The sequence below is a fragment of the Phymastichus coffea genome, unplaced genomic scaffold (genome assembly GCF_024137745.1).
Source record: "Phymastichus coffea isolate CEN01 unplaced genomic scaffold, Cenicafe_Pcof_1.1 PCOF00262, whole genome shotgun sequence".
In the NCBI taxonomy this organism is placed as follows: Eukaryota; Metazoa; Arthropoda; class Insecta; order Hymenoptera; family Eulophidae; genus Phymastichus; species Phymastichus coffea.
Genome location: NW_026707073.1, coordinates 1 through 6,947, shown reverse-complemented (window position 1 = coordinate 6,947; position 6,947 = coordinate 1). Strand labels below are relative to the sequence as shown.

General features: G+C 37.8%; 1 pseudogene; it reads right to left on the bottom strand.

Moving 5' to 3' along the window:
- Positions 1 to 200: 200 nt before the first annotated feature.
- Positions 201 to 6,486, bottom strand: LOC131674593 (uncharacterized; annotated as a pseudogene).
- Between the last annotated feature and the right edge of the window lie 461 nt (positions 6,487 to 6,947).

The following is a 6,947-nucleotide window of genomic DNA, read 5'->3' as shown; positions in this document are numbered from 1 at the left end:
ACTTCTGAGATATCAATCGATGCTCCAGTTTGTACTTCATCAATTTTTCGAAAGTGTCAGTGGTCAAAGTATTAGAAGAATTGGTATGGGATCGGTTTGATGGATCATTGGAGATGATCAACTGAACAAAAAGTAAAATAACAAAATAAAATGTTAGTGACGCCAATGAAAAAAAATTTCAGTATCATATTATACAAACGTTTATTTATTTTTGGTTCGGTAATTCATATAATCATCATGTTGCCATGAGCCGACGCAATTGTTTTTTTTTATTATTCTTTGTAGATTCACACATTTTTATCATTCCTTCGAAGATATTTCGCAAAAGAGACTCTGTTGATTTTATAATTTTCTAATTTGGCAATGGACTCTTTACATTGTCGACGCATGCAGACAGATCGTCACCTTCGTTTCTCACGCTATAGTTGGTTTTTTTTTATTTGAAAGTGATATGTATATGAGTGTTGCGGCGGATTATTTTGTTCTTTATTTTTTTATCCTTCATCTAGCTATGCTTGTGGTATAGTATACAGTAAAAGATTTTGAAAATTTCCCGTTAAAAATGCTATAATTCCATCTTACTGGCTAAATGTCACTACTGATTATATTTCGTGATTTTTGATCGGATAAATCTTAAAAATTTGCATTCGCATTTATTTTGATTATACTTGGAAGTCTTTGAAAGTGAAGTTTAAATAATCTGCGAGCGACTCATCTTCGTAATGGCAAAGAATATTTTTGATCATTATTTTTTTTTGTCAATTTAATTTGGCAAAGTACCTGATTATTTTACTTTTTTATTGTTTTATATAGGTATTATCACTTCTTCTCAATAATTTTCACGCTGCAATGTAATTCTCGTACAGGATAGTTGGATTTTTCTCATAGGACTTGATTGAAAAGCAACAGAATTTATATTTGAATAAGAAAAGTTTTTTTTTAAACAGTTGTAGATTCGACGAAGCTCGAGATGTGTTAAAAGTTTTTACCGACAATAAATGTGAATAAACGAGTAATATAAAAAATAGCCTAAATGTACAAGCGAATTTTCGAAATAGCACGTATCGAGCAAGAAATAGAAAGAAATAGATTGGTCCCGCATGTAGGTTTATAGGATAGGTTTGATTCGTATGTTTTTTTTTCATTATTATTCCAGCGTGAATGTTTGATAAACCATCGTTGACGCTACGCGTGTGTCTTATATCCATGTATATTTTACATCTAACATAGGTATATTTTTACACAGACTGCCATTGTCATCTAAAAAAATCAAAAGAGAACTCAGTCAATTGCTCCGTTACGAAAAAAATTTTTTTTTAATATTCGAAAGCTCGCATTTTGTGAATGCCCATAGGTCCTGCGTTCGACGCATATCGAAACGGACAAAGGATCATTGCGAGCAAACAATCAAATTGTTCGTCGACCGAAACGTCCAATTGACTGAGTTTCTGGAAAATTTGAGTTAAATCTGGCCCATTGTCCCTCTCTCAATGTCGCTCATCATTTTCCTACTCTTATCTCTCTCCCTGTTTCTCTTTCACTCGCATGTCACGTTAAATTACGCGTCATCTCTAAAATCTACTAAATCATTTTTTATGTATATATATAATATTTATATATGTATATATAATATAATCTTTTATCACATATTTAATCATTTGGTAATAAATATCAGTAACTTATTAACAATAATAAAATCGTTAACACGTAGATTCTTTTTTTTTTGTAATTGTGGTTTCGCTCGAAATCATCGTCCATTCGGTTAACTTCGTTTGATTACTACCATGTTTTTAGTGTCTTTATTTGTTTATTTTGTATCTTTTCTTTTAGAAATACGTCCAGTTGAATCTTAAATCATAAAGTGATACACAGACAATAATCACACAAGTAATGTATTTTGATTTTTTTTTCAACTTATAAATTATAAAATAATCCCACTAGTTGTCCAACTTTCTCATTTTCGCTTTTGTGACATACTTCATTTAAACGTATGACAATATAATTGTTCTGTGACTACTGTAAATAAAAGTTTGTCTGCGTATACTATAAATCTATGTAATAATAGATAGATAAATTATATAAAACTTATGACGTACATATAGTATTGTATTTTTAGATTGTTTAATAGAATTTGATTATCAAAGAAAGTAATGTTTGGAATATTGTTGATTCTACGGTGTGAGATTGATTTCAGAAAAGCTTTTAAGATAGCTATTTGGTGTATAGAATTGTGCTATTATTTTTATATAATTAACGCACATTTTATGCCACTTTTTTCCTAGTTATAATAAACTTAGGTAAAAATACTTAATTAATATATATCCAGTCCGTCAAAAGGCACAATTTTGATAACCAATTGAAATGCTAACGATTAGATAAAGACACCGTCGCTCTTATACACGTTACTCTTGACATCATACTTTCATGCGCTTACAAATTTTTTCGCTATTCTTTTCTGAAATTCACTATTACACGCGGACGATTTCATTATATCCTATGCCTTAAAATTACAAATTCTTTTTTTTTTTCAGGGGGAAGTAAAGGAACACGTATACAATTCGTAGCTACGAATTTTTTTTTCGTCACGTTTAGATGCATTTGTTCTTTACGTTAAGTACTTTCTTCTTGATGAACAATTGTTGCAACTAGAATGTTGAACTTTCATTCATATTTTGCTTGCTTTATTTTATTTCTTATTAGAAATTGAGAAAAGAGTCTTGTACATGTGTTTTGTCTATTGATTGTTATATCTTTGGCAATCTGGTAAGCATCGATCTTTTAGTTTTCTTAGTGAACATTGGAATATAATTGATTTCAAGTTACGAATAAAAACTATATTTTCGGTAATATTTGTTTTTATATATACTCTTTTCTCATTGTTACCTATGTCAGCAAGTTAATGTAACATTTATACACATTACATGTTGTCGTATGTGAATCTAAACACAGAGTAAACGAAATTTTAACTTTTTCAAAGAACACAACTTCCATTGAATCAAAATGATTCAGACATAGAGATAAATTAGCCAAGTTTTTCATGAAACTCTCAAGAAATGAAAAAGATCTACAGTAAATAAAAACTCTGAAAGTCAATGATTTTCTGTCATTAAAATCTAAAAAATGAGGCTAGCTCGAACACTTTCATTTTGCTACATTGAATTCGATTAAAAAGTCGATATGGCACAGAATTCAGGGATTCATTCGGCAACAGAGAAAACGACGGCAAAGGTTCTATTATATTCCATACCATTCGAAGTAAGTAATAATATAAATTTTCCCGACGATACGTTTAATAGTGATATTGCTAGCTACAGAATATTAAATGGCGTAACATATCTATCCGTATTACTATGTCATTTCTATTTTGACTGTTTTTTTCTTTATATTATTAATTACTTCACAATTTGAATGCATGTCACGATTTTTTCTCTGTTCTCTAAATTGGAGGGGGTAGGGGAGGGGGAGGGAGGTAGGGGTAAAGGACAAATTTTCAACACTCGTTCAATATTTACACATTAACGAAAGTATGTATATTTAGTTACTGCCATTCTAGTAGTTTTTTGCAGTTCGTATCGATTGTGACGATTATTTCCGAAAGAATAAAAGAAAAATCAAAGCAGCCAACGCTTTTTTTTGGAAGATATTGGGAAGACAACAGTTTCTGTCATTTACAAAATCAAATTATTCCAACGTGGAGCATAAAAAAAATATGAATTTGCAACGAAACTCGGAATAAATAAAATGAAATAAAAAGAGAATAAAACAATCATCACCTCCAATACCAGAAATGGTGTTCTTCTATAATCTATTAATAATATATTCGTCAAACTGTTTATCTATAGCTCGCTCGTCGGAGCGAGTGCTGTTAAAATAAAATGTATACAGAGCGCGTTATATTTTGTCTGTGAGAGCGCAGCTCTATTAAATTTCGCTACCTATCGCGTAAGGGCTATGCCATCTTGGCACCGTGGTCTCGCGGCAGCGGCGCAGGCTCAGGCGACTCTGGCGGTGGCGACTCGTCGCTGCAGTTACTCACGTTGTTGTTGGTCGCCGCTTCCACGAGGCTAGCGTACAGCTCCGAGCGCGAGAACTTGCCGATTTCCGTCGAGCCGAACGCTTGCTGGAAGCCGGGCAACGGCTTGGTCGAGCGCTGCTGTTGATGAGCTGCCGGCGGCTGCTGCTGCAGCTCTGATTCGCGCTCCAATAGCGTGTCCGTCGTACACGACGAGCTCGAAACGGACGATGGCCTTGGGGTGTCCCATCTTGGACCGTCCTCTATGCCAGACTGGTTGCCATTCAACGATTTCGTGTCGTTGTGCGCCAACTCGTGCAAGCTTGCCAGAGGACTTTCATCTGAAATCAACGTTTCGTTTTAGTATTTTAGTAAAAATGCAATTAACTGTTTCGCGTCATACTTTCTATTTTAACATGCTAGTAACTCAGTTACAAAACTCCTCGGATAACTGTATTTTTTTAATTTTTACTTGTCGTCCTACAGTTGTATCGCAAAACTTCCAGCGAAAAATGACGAGCTGTAATATTTGAAATTTTTCAAAAATTCACCGTTTACGCGAAACAGCGAATAATACAACATTTATACACGCCATTTTTTTTTTCTGCGCAAAACGACAACGAAAGAAAAAGTGTGATGAAATTACTTTTGCTTTAGGAGTTTGTGTCAAGAAAATATTAATTTCGTTTCGCCCGATAAAAATTTCCTGACGAGAACGTTGGAGTAATAAAAAAAAAAAAAAAGAAAAAAAAAATCGAACGCTTGGCAAAGCAATTTTCCGCTTTCGTACTTTCTGGCGGCGAAGAAAAGCCCGCTTCGAAATTAATTCAATGGTTATGTCGTCGCGTGCGTAACCCTGATCGAAAGCCCGCGTACCTGCGAAATCCCCGTGGAGACGGGCGAGGTCCGCGCGCACGTGAACGACGAACAAACAAACAACGTAACCAATTAAACGGACGAGGGAGAAACGGAGAGAGGGAAGAGAGAGATTACGCAAGTTAACGAGGCACGCCTCGTGATATTCGCGACGCGCCGGTTTTGAATATCCGCAGCGTCAAAAATTACGCAAACCGTGCGCCAGCGGCGTGTGCATCGCTCTCTTCGCTTCTCCGCTGCCGGCTACGGCGCGTTAAGGATGGCGAAAATCAATACCAGCGCGTATATAGGGTCTCGCGGTGTGTATATATGCATCGGCCAACTATTTTTTTTTTTTTTTTTTTTTTTTTTTCAATTCTTCTTATGCCGCTTTGTGCGTTTGTGCGTTGAGAAATTGCATTTAAGCTCTCGCCGAGCGGGTTTTACCTGCTGGTCCTGGGTCGGATAAACGGTAGGATGAAGTCGTCTCGCGAGGTCGTCCTGTATCTTAGCCTCGTAGGAGAGCCGCAGCTCGTCCGGATAGCCGCAGTGCTGCTGATGGCTCATCTGTTGTTGATGATGGTGCTCGGGTAGGAAGACCATGTGCCTGTTGTTACGCATCATCGCGCTTTGGCTCGTGGCTGTAGCGACGAGAAAACGGGATTTCAGTGGGCCTTGGGACAGGAAAAAAGCGAGCGTTGCTTCCGCGCAGGCCACACACTTACGAAAAGGTACGTTACAGAATTGTCCCCAGGGCGAGGTAGAGTAGGTGGGTGGGCTTGGCATGCCTCTGTGGTGCAGGCTATTCATCTTCGACATCAATGCGCTGCGCGAGTGATAAGCGCTCGCTCCGTTCTGCAACAGTTTTCATTGTTGCGCTGTTAAAGCGCGCGAAAGAGATCGCGCAGCAACGACTGACGCTCGAATTTTCCAAGACAAATTTTTCATAATACGATATCTGTTCTCAATGTACTTATAAAATTTGCTGCTAGTGGCCCAGTGTAAGATCGCTCTTCGTACAAAATAACAAATTTGTCCAATGGACAATCCAAAATAATCACGAGCTATTCGATACGAGTACGTGCATTGGCTAGCCAATTCTTTCAGCAGTTAAACAATCAACGTTAAAATAAAGCACGAACATCGACGTAAAGAGACTCGGAAAACTAGATCGCGTAGAAGTAAAAATGAGAGAGAGAGAGAGAGAGATATTAAAAAAGGAAAGGCTAATCAGGCCGCGAAAGCTCGCGCGCGTATACGCGTTGCATCACCGACACACGCGGATAGGGCAGGAGAAAAATCGATAAGACCGCCGTGTGTCTCGCAGTGAGCGAACGAGCGGCGCGCCAGTGGCACGTCCGTCGTGTATAAACGCGTATAAGGGCCGATCCTTCTTTTTCCCTTTCCGCGCGATGAATATCGATTCGTGTCGGATCACCTGATAAGGATGCCACTTTTTGCCTCTCGCCGTAGTCGCAGTAATCCTGCGGATGGTGATGGTGGTGATTCTCCTGCGTTACGCCGTAGTCTTGTTGCTGGTTGTGATGGTGATGATGGTGATAGGCCGGATAACCCTCCAGTTGCTTTCTTATCACGTCCTTCGTTTTGTCCAGTGTACGCTGGTGCGCAGCCCATCACCTAACCGATCCAGCGCACAAACATAGTACACAGTGTTAATTAAGAGAGAGGGCTTCGTTGTTTCTTCTTATTCTTTTTTCTTTTCTTTTTTCACGTGCGATCGGTCGACGCGTGGCGAGAAAGAGCAGTTCGCGCTTTGCTTTCTTTCTCCACGCAACAGGGGAGAACCGAACGTATTTTTAACGTGGGTAATATTTATAAAATGGAATTTGCTATATTTAATCAATTGAATTTTGATCCTCGCGACGCGTAGGCGTCTGAAATTACTTCAATTAAAACTGACTCAAGCTCAACGCGAATACAATTTCGTTTGCCTTCGTGCTAATCAAATTAAAGAATGAAAAGCCAACGACAGTTGTTTTTCTGTTGAACAAATGAATCGCCATGATATATCGATGTGGACCGCCTGTAAGGAAATACTCTGTCTCTAATGGAAAAGCGA